An 11,813-nucleotide genomic window follows, 5' to 3' on the forward strand; every position below is an offset into this window, starting at 1 on the left:
GATTGCAGCACACAAAATAGACCAGCAAGTACCATCAGCTTGTGATCCAGCAGAAGCCAGCAGCCAAATGGTGCTTTGTCAGATAGTTGACCTGAAAGACTGGTACTGCTGTGTTAGGCTCAAAGAAGTTTTTCTGTCCTCAGTGGAAGGCAGGATGCTCTTAGAGTTTCCCAGGAATGATTTGGCTCTGAGTCCTCATTCTTCTTCCTAGGAACTCTGCTTTAGAGAAGCCAGCGTTGCTCTAAAGGATGGCATGGTCTAAAATCTGACTCTGCTTTTTCAGTTAGAACCTGAAGTCTCGCAAGAAATAACACAGTCCCAGCAAATCAGGTGCTCAGGTGATGGTAGGCATCGTCTGTCTGACAGCCAGCACAAAATCTAAGCTGCCTGCCCCTGGTCATCTGGCTGTGCACAGCCCTCGTAAGCCTGATGGCAGAACTGCAGTCGAATCCCGGCATCAGTTTTCACCCTCAGCCTTGTTGGTCCTCTCCTGTCTCATTCAAATCCCTTCTCCCCAGTTTGCTGTCTACAGAGCAAATGGAGACTTTCCCTTGGAGGGATCTGAGTGGCTCTTCTGAATTTGAGCTCATTCCACTCCAACTTGTTGCTGAACTTCCCTCCCTTTTACTGCACCCCTGTGTTTGGTTTTCAGGCTCAGGACGTGCTCTCCTCCCCTACCTTATGGCCCTCTCTGAGATGAAGACCTCGAGCATCATCACTGCTCTCAGCATGTCATTAATGTCCTTCCTGAGTGTGTCAGCAGCGAGTGTTTGTGCAGCGGGTGGTGCTGGTGAGCCCGGCAAGGCGCTGCTTGCTGGGCAGGAGCTGCAGGAGGGCTGTCTGCAGCTCTCTGGGCAGAGGGCCACAGCAGCTGGGGGATCAGGCAGCAGCGCTGGGCAGCTCAGCCCCTGCAGCACCCTTTGAGGAGGGGCGCAGAACGCTGGTGAGGGGAGCTGTGTGTCCAGCCGCAGCTGCCAGGCTTGAAGCAAAGGCAAGCAGCTGCCTAGTGCCTCCCCCCTCCCCAGGGGTGCTCTGCCCAGGGTGAGACCCCTGAATTCAGTCTGTTAAACACCCAGCGAGCGGCTGGTTGACGAGCACTGCTGAGGTGTTCGACTCTCACTAGCCAAGCCAGGGAAATCCATCATCTGAGTGTTTCTTCTCAGCGACTCGGCTTCGGCAAGCTCCAGGCGTCGTAGCAGGGCTTCTGTTGTTCGGAGCCCCCAAATGCTTTTGTTCCTGTAAATCCAAGATAACTCTCTGGTTGCTTGTGAGCCCGTGCAGCGTCGCTGCGGGATCGAGGGATCCGATCCCTGGCGTGCTGACTGAGGCTTGCAGGGTGATGTCCCCAATTTCCTTCCTCAAGCAAGTGTGTTGTCGCATCGTAAGGCTTCATCTTCATCCAGTTGCTTGCTGGACAGAAACATGAAGTGCGCTTGAGCTGGCAAATGTGTTTGCTCTGGGTTTTGAGAAGAATTCAAGTGACTTTTTTCTCTCAGACTTCTCTTTTCTTGTTATTGGTTGGTTGGTGTTTGAAACAGTTTTGTCTGCTTGTTCTTCCCTCTGTTGTGTTGACTCTGTGCAGGCTGTGCATTAAGGAGTTATTTGCAGCTGCAGCCCAATAACTCCCCATGTCATCGCTCTCTAATTGGGGGGGGGGGCTGTCCTTTGAGCTGTAAGTGCTAAGTCGATGGGAAGTATTACAGTTATTTAATATTGATGCTGCAGGAGTGCTGGAGGCTCCAGTCAGTTCAAGACCCTTCTGGACAAAGCACTGAGGATACCCAGCAGCCAGCAGAATCAAAGCCTCACTTTGTTGATAGAAAAATAACTGTTCTTTTTGTCTTCTTCTAGAAACTAGATTTTTCATTCCATGTAGAATATAGTTACAGTTGTCAGAGGTGGCTGTATGTCAACAAATGCACAAAGAAACATTTGTTATGCTAGAGGTTAAGGGGATGTAAGCGGTGTCTTTGTTTAAACCAGTCCTAAGATGTAAGAAAGAGCCTCTAGAAACCAGAGGTGCCTCTGAAAATGCGTGGCAAGGCTCCCTGGGGCTGAGCACCAGTGTCAGGACTCTTTGGGAGAGAAGCAGAGAGGGAAGACCCCAAGGAAGCAGCAGGCAGTTGCAGACACACTGGCAGCATGGCCCAGATTTAAGGAGAAGAGCTTGTTCGTTGAAAGAGGTGTGGAGCTGTAAGGAAACCCCATCTCTTGTTGTTTGAGCCTGTGTTCAGGGAGACAGGAATGTATCTGACTGTCAGCTCCTTTCCCAGATCACCCATCAGCTGGAAGAGCCTGCGTGCTGGCTGACTGCTCACAGCACGGGGCAGAAGCAGCCATCAGCGGGAAGGAGTCCGTTCTTCATTGATCCCCAGGCGGGAGGGCTTGTTCTGCTGGGTGCTGAGTGCCCCAGCTCACCAGAGTGCGCTATGTACTTAAATACAAGTGTAGGTGGAGGGTATGAGGCAGCAGCTTCGCAACTAAGAATGAAACCATTTGATTTGTTAAATCTCTTCTGATCTGAGTAAAAGTGTTGACGTAGCCATGGTGATCCTGGGGTATAAGGGAAGGTTTGGAGGAGAGAGGTTCCTTTTCCTTAGGCTGGCTGGTACCTCTGAAGAAATCCTGCTTGGTTTGCTGGAGTGTGAGCCAGTTTGGTTGCTTTGTTGTAGCCCTGACTTAACAAAATGCCTCTGCCAGGTGCCAGTAAAGGTAAGGGGCCTAGAAAGTTTTTTGCAGTTGCTTCCAAACTCTCTTTTGTTGATAAGCATTCCTTGCTCTTCATTGATGCTCTAAATAAAGGGCACAGGGCTGTGGTTGAAAACAAGAAATGTAATGTTTGAAGATAAATGGTTTACTGTCTCCTTCTGTTTTAGGAGGGAGAGATCTGGCCAAATTCTTCGGCTGAAGTGAAAGTCATCTTTAAACCCCGAGAAGCCAGAGTCTATCGACAAGTGCTCTACTGCGACATCTCAGGTACAAGTGCTCTACTGCGACATCTCTGTCTCCTGCTGCCCACAGGGAAGGTGAAGCACAAATAGTCTTCCAGCCCCCTCGGTGTAGTGCCAGGAAGGGTCCGTGGTCAGCAGGCCAGGGCTGGCACGTGCCCACTGTCCCTGGGGTTTCCATGTTTCTCCTGTCCGAGGCCCTCAGGATGCCTGGCTACAAGCTTGGATCACTGATCCCAGAACAGTCCAAGCAGTGAAGGGTTAAGTTTCCATGCCATGGGTTTGTCAGCATGTGCTTGGCTGTGAGGGGTCTGTAAAGGCCAAAGAACTACAGAGCAAAACAGCTTGAGTGGACGAGCACCAAGTCCCTGTAGACCATTTCCCTCCAAGAGGAGTCTTTATTCCACGGATGCGTCGTCAGACTGCTGAGGTGGTAGAAGCTGAGTTACAAATGTGCTCCCAGACCCTGGATCACCTCCCGCTACCCAGACACAGCCAGGCCTTGGGTGGCTGAGCCCCGCTGAGCACGGGCCGTCTGCGGAAGGACCACTTCTGGCCAGCACGTGCTTCTCTCTCTGCGTGGGAATTGTCACCTTGTGGCTCCGAGTCGATGGCACGTCTGGGCAGCATGGCACAGGGCTTGCTGCACCCAGCAGGGTGAAAGCTGTCCCTGGAAATCAGAGTCGGAGCAGACTGCTAGACAAGCTTTGTGCTCATCCTGTCTTACAGAAGTGCTGCCAAGGCTTTGTCTGGGAGCAGTTATCATTGACCCGCCTGAGTGACACCATTTTTGCCCTTCCAGAGGGGATGGCTTTGCTGTGCTAGCATGGGGCAGGGAACGCTTGCAGCAGGCTGCGTGGTTCGGGTTACCTTGTCCTTCCTCTCCCTCTCTGCATGGTGCTGCTTAAGGTGTTTTTCACGAGTGGGAAATGGCTGTTGGATTTCTATCCCGGGAACGTTATGGTTTTCCCCATCTAAGAGGAAAAGATGCCAGGCCCGGGGTCCTCCAGCAGCCAGGCTGCTGTTCTGGAGGGTGCTGCTGTCACTAACCCAGCCGCTTTGCTGCTCTCCTTACTGCTCTAAGCTACCGGGTACAAATGTCATGAGACAGCTTTTTATTTACACCGTAACTGTGCAGGGTTTAGTTGGCAAATGCCACCTCCGGTAATGACCCAGGGCCTGGGTTGACAAACTGTCTTCCTGCCCAGCAGCTGCAGTTAGAGCTGGGGGAGGAAAGGATTGATTTAAGAAGCCGCTCCCAAGGGATTCCTCACTCAGTGCTGTGCTCCTGGCTCTGGGATTTTTGCTCTGGCAACGAGGGTGCCCATCACTTCGCTGCAGGGATCTCCAGGGCTTGTGCCAGGAGAGCTTTGTTTTGTTGCAGAGAAATAGGAGAACTACTTGCATGCAAGCCTTGAGCTGGTCTGGGAGTTACAGGAAACAGAGCTGGGCAAATGAGCTGCGTTTAGAAAGCGGAGCCTGCTCTTGAAAGACTCTGATGGGCCCTTGGGAGAGCTTAACTCTTCTGCTGGCTCCATGGAAGAGGACCTCGAGGAGGTGTGTGCCCCTTGCTGGGAGTATTTGGAAGCCTTGCCCCAGGGCAGCACTGTGAACGGTGCAGCTGGATCTCATGCCCCACTGGAAAGGGGTTTTGCTGGCCTCCACTTTTTTGGCAGGTGCCTCCATAAGTTGCTTAGCAGATGCTTCTGGGTGAGGTGATTTTTGGAACTGACCAGCACTGTGCAACTTGCCAAGCTGGCAGATAAGAAGTGGTTTGAAATTTGCTCTTGGCAAATAGTTAAGCTCAAAATGAACTCCTTAGTTATTCATGCAAATAAAGCCGTGGCTCTTGATTGCTGGAAGGGAGCACACGGTGGGGGCTCAGAGACCTCAAATTCTTTCTTTTTTTAGGATTTTCTGCATATGAAAATATATTGGGTTACCTCTGATTTCTTCCAAAACCCCTATCTAAGCCACTCTTGTGGGGAGAAGCAAAATCCCAGATGATGATCGCTCCTTAACCTTGTGATGTCCTGCGTCATGTACAGCTGTGGATCTCTGCTTATTGACTTGGTCAGATGGGAATCATGTTCAAAACCAGTCACAAAATACAGGGACGTTCTGAGAACGAGAAACTGAGCGTCAGAAAATAGCAGAAGTTAAGGAGTTTGGCAACCAAGTCCTGTGCTGTTGGGCCACCTACATGCCTATGTATTTGAAAGCAAGGCGGCGATGCCGAACTGTACACCCTGTGTGATGTACCAAGGTGTTATTCCTGCTGAGATCCAGAATCTTCCTCCGCAGTACCTGGTGCAGTTTTGGGACTGAGGATGAGGAGGCTGTAGCCCTCCACACCCTTGGTCTGTGTGCTGTGAGACATGTTGTGGTGGGAGCATCACAGGGCCACAGCCCAGCCGTACCCAGGCCTTGGGTGAAGGCTGGATGCTCCGGAAAGCCCCAGCTCCTAGCAAAGAGGGGGACATAGTCTCTTATTTTCCCTCTCAGCTCTCCTGAATGCTGCCCGTAGTTCAGTCTGCTCCTCCTCCTTTGGACAAGCCCTCTCTGAGGTTCACCTGGAAGGAGGAAGAGCAAAACTTTTGGGATTTCCTGACGTTTCAAGTTCAACGTAGGGGTAGAAGAAAGGATGGTTTCCATGGACCTTCAGGAGAGGATGGGGACCACCTGCAGAAGGGGAAGAACTGCCATTGATTTTTCCGATCACAGTGGCTGTGGGACATGTCTCAGCATGATCGTGGACGAAAGCGTGTCACTTGGAAATCTTTGCCATTTCTTAAGAGCTTTGATGGTTTAGACATAGTTGTTAATGGAAAGTAAGGCACACGTGGTGCAAGATGAAGCAATCTTTTGCCAGTGAGCACCCAGTACTGCCTCTCTTACGGTGTCTGGGAGACGGAAATACACAGCCCTCCAGTTAACGCCTGAGCTGTGAGCTCTCATCTCTGCTGTCAGCTGGGCTTTGGCTGGACCCACTTGAATGTTGAATTCAACAAGACCTCCCTAGCTCTTCTTTTCTGGCTTTGGACGTTATCCAACATCCTCATCCCATGGCTGCAAGTCAGCAATCATTGAAAAGGTTGTTCCAGGAGAGTGTGGGGTTGGTTTTTTTTCCAAGTTGTGATTTAGTCAGTGTGGTGTCACACCTGGGCTGCTCTTTGCAGTAAGTCATTGTGGACATTCTTGAATAACTCTATAGAGAAGATTTTTTGAAAGCAACCTTCAATCCCTAATCTGTAATAAATGGTCAGCATCACACAAAAGGAGCTTGAAGGAAAGAGGAGTATTTTTGCACAAAAGCTACAGTGAAGGTTGTATACAACTTCTGGGGCTCTCTTCTCCTCCTTGTGCTACTCACTTTCCATGCAGAGGAGAACGGGATGGCAGGGAGACCCAAGCTGTATTTTGAGCTAGGATTTGGGCCTTTTGGGCTGCTCCGGTGGTTCAGACCAGCCTTCAGATGGAAAGATCTTGCACTACGTCATCTTGGCAGACTTCTGGAAGAAAATTAGCATCCTGGGAGTTTAGCTGGAAGCCTTGTGGTCTCAGTTACCTTTGCCACAAAGGGATGTGTGTATTAACAGTACATTTATGGCTTCTCTGATCTCAGTAGTTTTCCATGACTGCTCAGGGTGCTCCAGGTAAGGTGTCTTCACAAAGCTGAGCTCTTGGTATCATGGTGGGAAGAGGTGAGTGCTTCACCTTCCTGGAGATCATAGAGCCCTGTGCTGTTTAGGCGCTGCTGCAGGAGGTGAGCCCTGGAGCACCCAGGTGTGGAGCTGTATGTTGGGCCCAGGCGGTGGCTGAGCTGTTCTGCCTGCTCTAGGCAGCGCTTGGATGCGTGTGTCACCGTTAGCAGGAGCTTTGCGTTGCTGGGGCTCGTCCTTCTCGGCTCCTGTGCTGTCATCTTTGACTGGCTCAGAACAGATGGCGTGTTTTTACCTTCAGCTCTGTTTGTGAGCTTTGCGCCTTCACTGACTGGATTTCAAACCTCATCTAAGCCCATGGGAAGAAATTCAGGGGTCATGTTTTAAACTCAGCATTGCCTTTTTGGGGTGCAACCTGATGGCTAAATTAAAAACTAGCTGAAGGGATCGGTTAGAAACTAGAAACCAGCCCCAAGGAATATCTCCTGAGAGAAGGGTCCCTTATCTTCTCCTGCAACATGTAGAGCTGGTCCCATCCAGCCTGGAGTCAGGGACTGGCATTGAGGCAGCCTGGAAAACCCAGGATAACAGAGGGAATTCTTGTACTGAAATAAAACTCTCTCCTCAGGCCGTGAGACAAGGCTGCCCCTGAGTGTCAAAGGGGAAGGCATTGGGCCCCGTCTGCGCTTCAACTTTGACCAGCTGGACATCGGGGAGGTTTTTGTTGGATCAGCCCAGAGCTACGAGGTGAGCAGCAGGGGTTTGCAGGGATTGGGCTGCGTCCCGATGGCTCCCGGGGCAGCAGTGAGCCTCGGGGACCTGTGGGATTTCTGGCAACTCGGGCAGCTGTGAGCAGGGAATATTTGACGTAATAGTCAAATTGGGGGGGTTTCACGGAATCTGGATACTTTTGATGGGGTCTGAAAGGTGTATATGCTGTTTGTGAAGCCCCAGTCCCTGCTTTTTGGCAACCTCCCTTTGAAATCAGCTGGGAGGCTTCATGCAAAAAAAAAACCCACCCACTTGAAAGCCCCTTGACCCATGAAAGCAGCCGTGGGTCAAAAAGGTGAGTGTTCAGAGGCTTTTGGTTCAGCCCTAGAGGCACTGCACCTTTGTACTCTGGCTGTTAAAAAGCAGCTGGAACAAATTTACTGTGTTTGAACTCAAGTCTGTTGCAAATGCTTTTCAGTGAAGTGCCTCCTCCTGATTCCTGGGAGTCGGAGGAAAGCCATCAGCCTCCTGGCTCAGAGCTGTCCCTTGCCAACCGGTCTCTCACCGCACTTCAGACTTGGTGCATCTCTGGCTCTAAAAAGAGCAAAGCATTTCTGGAAATGAAACAAAGGAACTTTTTACATGTTTGCCTCCCTAGCAACGGTGTGAAGTTTTCTGCCAAAAAAAAAAAAAAAAAATAGAGCACCCGAAAGAGGTAGAAAATGCGGCAATACATCAGGCCAGACGCTTTCAAAAGCTTGACCGAGGCAGGGAAGGACACATTAAGGTGTTTTCTTACCAAAATATCGTGCACTCTATGCATTTGTAATGCTGATACTTCATTGAGTCTCTCTCGATCAATTTATTATTTTCATTACTTGAGAAAAAGTGACTAAGTAATGATACCGTTAGTGCTGTCCTAAGCAGCGAGGCTGGAGGTAAACCTCAGCTCAGCATAGGATCCCTAAGTGCCGTTTGTAACTAAGGTGTAGAACACGTGAGAGGAGAGAGTAGTTTTCAAGTTACCATTGTGGAGTTCGAGTGATGTGAAATCCAAAGCGGAGAGACAAGTCTGTGGAAGTGGCAGGATTTCACCCTGCAAAACTTTGCAGCCTACCCAAAGCAGAGCTACTTGTTTGAGGTAGTGGATCTCTCAAGAGTTCAACAAAATATGTCTTGGGTCCAAATTTGCCTTTTCTTCTAAATAATGGTGAATTTGTAAATGATTGCTGTGAATGTTTAGGAAAGAGACATTCTTTAGACTAGGCGGAGCTGCCATGCACCTCACTCTCATCCTTTCTTGACGTGTCTGGTTGAGCAAAGACTAAGGAACTATCACATTAAAGAAAAAATAAAAGAAACTCAAATTATATACCATAGCAGAGTTGGGGGGTGCTTCTGAAGTTCTAGTGCTGTCCTGAGGTGTCTTCTACATGCCATCAACTTGTCGGCTGCAATGGAAGCTGAACATGTTCTGCCCTTGGCAGGATCAGACTCGTCTGGAGCAGGAGCAGTTGTGTGGTGATTCCCTGGTAATGCTGCAACCGCCCACCCTTGCTCTTAGGGACGGGTCTGAATGAACCTGGTGATGCTGAGCAGGTCCTCTGCACTGCAGCTGCGAGGGGACTGCTCTGCGTCAGCGGAACGACCCCAGGGTGACTGTTTCTGTGAAGTCATCACCGCTTTGCGTGAAAAAACCCCAAAGCAGAACTTGGCCTGCTCTGCTGTATTTTCTTTGCCTTCTGCCGAGCAGCAGCACGCGGCATCCTCTGCCTTTTACAGATGATCATTGTTTAACCAGAAGACAAGTCAGTAAGAAAGGCAGGTTCCTTACGTGTGCCCACTTTGTCTTCTGGCTGCTGCAGGCGATCCTGTTTAACAAAGGACTCATCGACGCTTCCTTCAGCTTGGTCCCTCCAGCTACAGCTTCGGGCTCCTGCTTCACCTTCCTGCCCCGGGAGGGCACCATTTTGCCAGACGGGCTCCAGGTCATCCAGATCTCCTTCAGCTCCACCATCCTGGGGCAGTTCACGGAAGAATTCAGGTTCAGTGTGGATGGAAGCCCTGAGCCTGTGACCTTGACTATCAGGTGAGGAGGGTTATGGGAGCTCGGTGGGCACCTCTGCAGCTATCTCTGGGTAACCATCTCCCTCATACCTCATTTTCTGATGGAGCAGAGAAGAACGATGTTGTCTGAGTCTTGGCTCTGACCCTAGCGTCCCCACACCAAGAGCCAAGACTGTTTAACCATGACTCAGTTTGAACCTTGCAAGTGCAACAGCAAATGCAGTGTAAATGTGAGAGGAAATCATAGCCTGGTCTGGGTTGGAAGGGACCTTTAGCAGTCGTCTAGTCCAACCCCCCTGCAGCGGGCAGGGACATCTTTAGCTGCATCAGGTTGCTCAGAGCCCCGTCCAGCCTGACCTTGGATGTCTCCAGGGATGGGGCTTCTGCCCCCTCTCTGGGCAGCCTGTGCCAGTGTTTCACCACCCTGAGTGTAAAAAATGTCTTCCTTACAACCAGTCTAAATCTCCCTCTTTCAGTTTAAAACTGTTGTCCCTTGTCCTGTCACTGCAGACAGTGCTAAAAAGTCTGTGCCCATCTTTCTTATAAGCCCCCTTGAAGTACCATTAGGCCGCAATAAGGTCATCTCAGAGCCTTCTCTCCTCCAGGCTGAACAACCCCAACTCTCTCAGCCTGGCCTCATAGGAGAGGTGTTCCAGCCCTCTGATCATTTTTGTTGCCTCCTCTGGACTCGCTCCAACAGTCCATGTCTCTCTTGTGCTGAGGACTCCAGAGCTGGACGCAGCACTGTAGGTGGGGGCTCACCAGCGTGAGGTAGAGGGGAGAATCACCTTCCTCGACCCGCTGGCCAGCTATGACCGTGCTTCCTGTGCTCGCAAGACCCAGTTTGACTTTCAAAGTCTTGGGTTCCTCTGGGAAGCAGCTTTGCCTTCATGGTTGAGCCAGGGTGGCTCTGACTTTCCAGGACACTGTTTGCACAGAATTTGGCAGCAGCAGGTTCCTTTTGTGACCCTTTGATATCTCTATGTGAGGACCCCGGGGCTTTAAGTGACCACCCACGCTGGAAAAAAGTTTGAGTGGAGGCTATAGAGGAAAGGCTGCCCAGCCTGGGTACCCAGGAGCTGGGGTGACTCCTTCCTACGGGTAGCTCGTTCCCCCTTGGGCCACGGCAGACAGTGTGATGGCTTTGGGCAGTAGATGGTCCAGGATGTCCCACCTGAACACACAGCAAGGCCAACGCGGCTTTGGAGATGGGCCAGCCTGGGTGATTCTGCAGCCAGAAGCAGGGGTTTTAAAATCCTCTGTTAATAATCCCTACACAATGGGTAGCAGCAGCCTCAACATCACCTCTTCTGCTGATGTGTTGGGACAAGCTGTCCTCCTGGCTCTTGTGCAGCGAGTGCTACGGTACCTCCTTTCTGCAGCCAGAAGAGTGCTGATGCAGGAGATGGGGAGCTCTGCAGCAAGTACTGTCACAAGGACTTGGGCACCATCCCAGGGGCTGGTGCCGTTGCAAAAGAGAATCTTCACCGAGCAAAGGGGAGAGGGTAAAAAACCCAAAGACCTGATGACAGGAGAGGTAGAGCTCACTTCTCGGGACCACAGCAGCATGCGAACTTGTCCCAGCTGGTCTTCCTCATGGGCTGGTGGGATATCGTGGTGTAGGCAGGAAAGCTGGTGCTGGGTGCTCCTGGGCTGCTGCTGTTGGGAGGCACCAGATCAAGGTAGTAAAGAAATGAAAGGAATCTGCAGTTGATTTTACCAATAAAGTAAGGGGAATGAATAAAAAGGAACAAAAAGGTTATTACTTTGCAAGAGAAGAGGGGTGAGTAGGTCTGTTGGCCTCAGTAGAGAAACGGTTATGTTGGCTTTGTGTCTGGAGGGGAAGTGCTGCTTTTTTTGGAAATGGAGAGGGAACATTTCACAATCAAATAATTGATTCTCCTCTGTCCCTCCTGCAGATCGGTTATGGGATGTTACTGCATAAGCAGCTCTCTCCTTGAGCAAGGCAGGTTTCACTTGTAAAGCCGTGCTTATCGTGGGTAGAACCCAGTATTGCTAGGACAGTGCCCACTGCCTCTGCCCCGCCATGGCCTTGCTCCTGGGGAAGGAAAGAGCTTGTCAGTGGGGCAGCTGTCTTTTGGCTTCCCCACAACCCAATGAAGTGGTCCTTTTTTCCCTGCTGATGCCCTGGCTCCCAGTGCCCAGCATCTCCTCCCCTTCTCTGCGGCCACTCTCTGCCCTGTTCTGCCAGCACCACCCCGGGCTCAGGGCAGACCTTACCTCTCGGTGAACAAGGATTCTCCAGCCCCCCAACTCAAGCTGTTTGTTTTCAAATGCTGTTGAGATGTCCACCCACCAGGTCAAGCTGAGCCTCTCCCTTCAGGAGCTTTTGTGCACTGGATTTAGTTCTCCACGGAGAAAAACTCCCAGTTCTTTTGAACGGAGGCGAGCTGGCTGGTGGGAC

The 11,813-nt window shown here is 50.9% G+C and overlaps 1 pseudogene; it reads left to right on the forward strand.

Moving 5' to 3' along the window:
• LOC147413517 (axonemal central pair apparatus protein HYDIN-like) overlaps positions 1 to 11,813 on the forward strand; it is a 115,702-nt pseudogene that overhangs the window by 28,074 nt on the left and 75,815 nt on the right.

Source organism: Leptosomus discolor, chromosome 27 (genome assembly GCF_034619465.1).
Source record: "Leptosomus discolor isolate bLepDis1 chromosome 27, bLepDis1.hap2, whole genome shotgun sequence".
In the NCBI taxonomy this organism is placed as follows: Eukaryota; Metazoa; Chordata; class Aves; order Leptosomiformes; family Leptosomidae; genus Leptosomus; species Leptosomus discolor.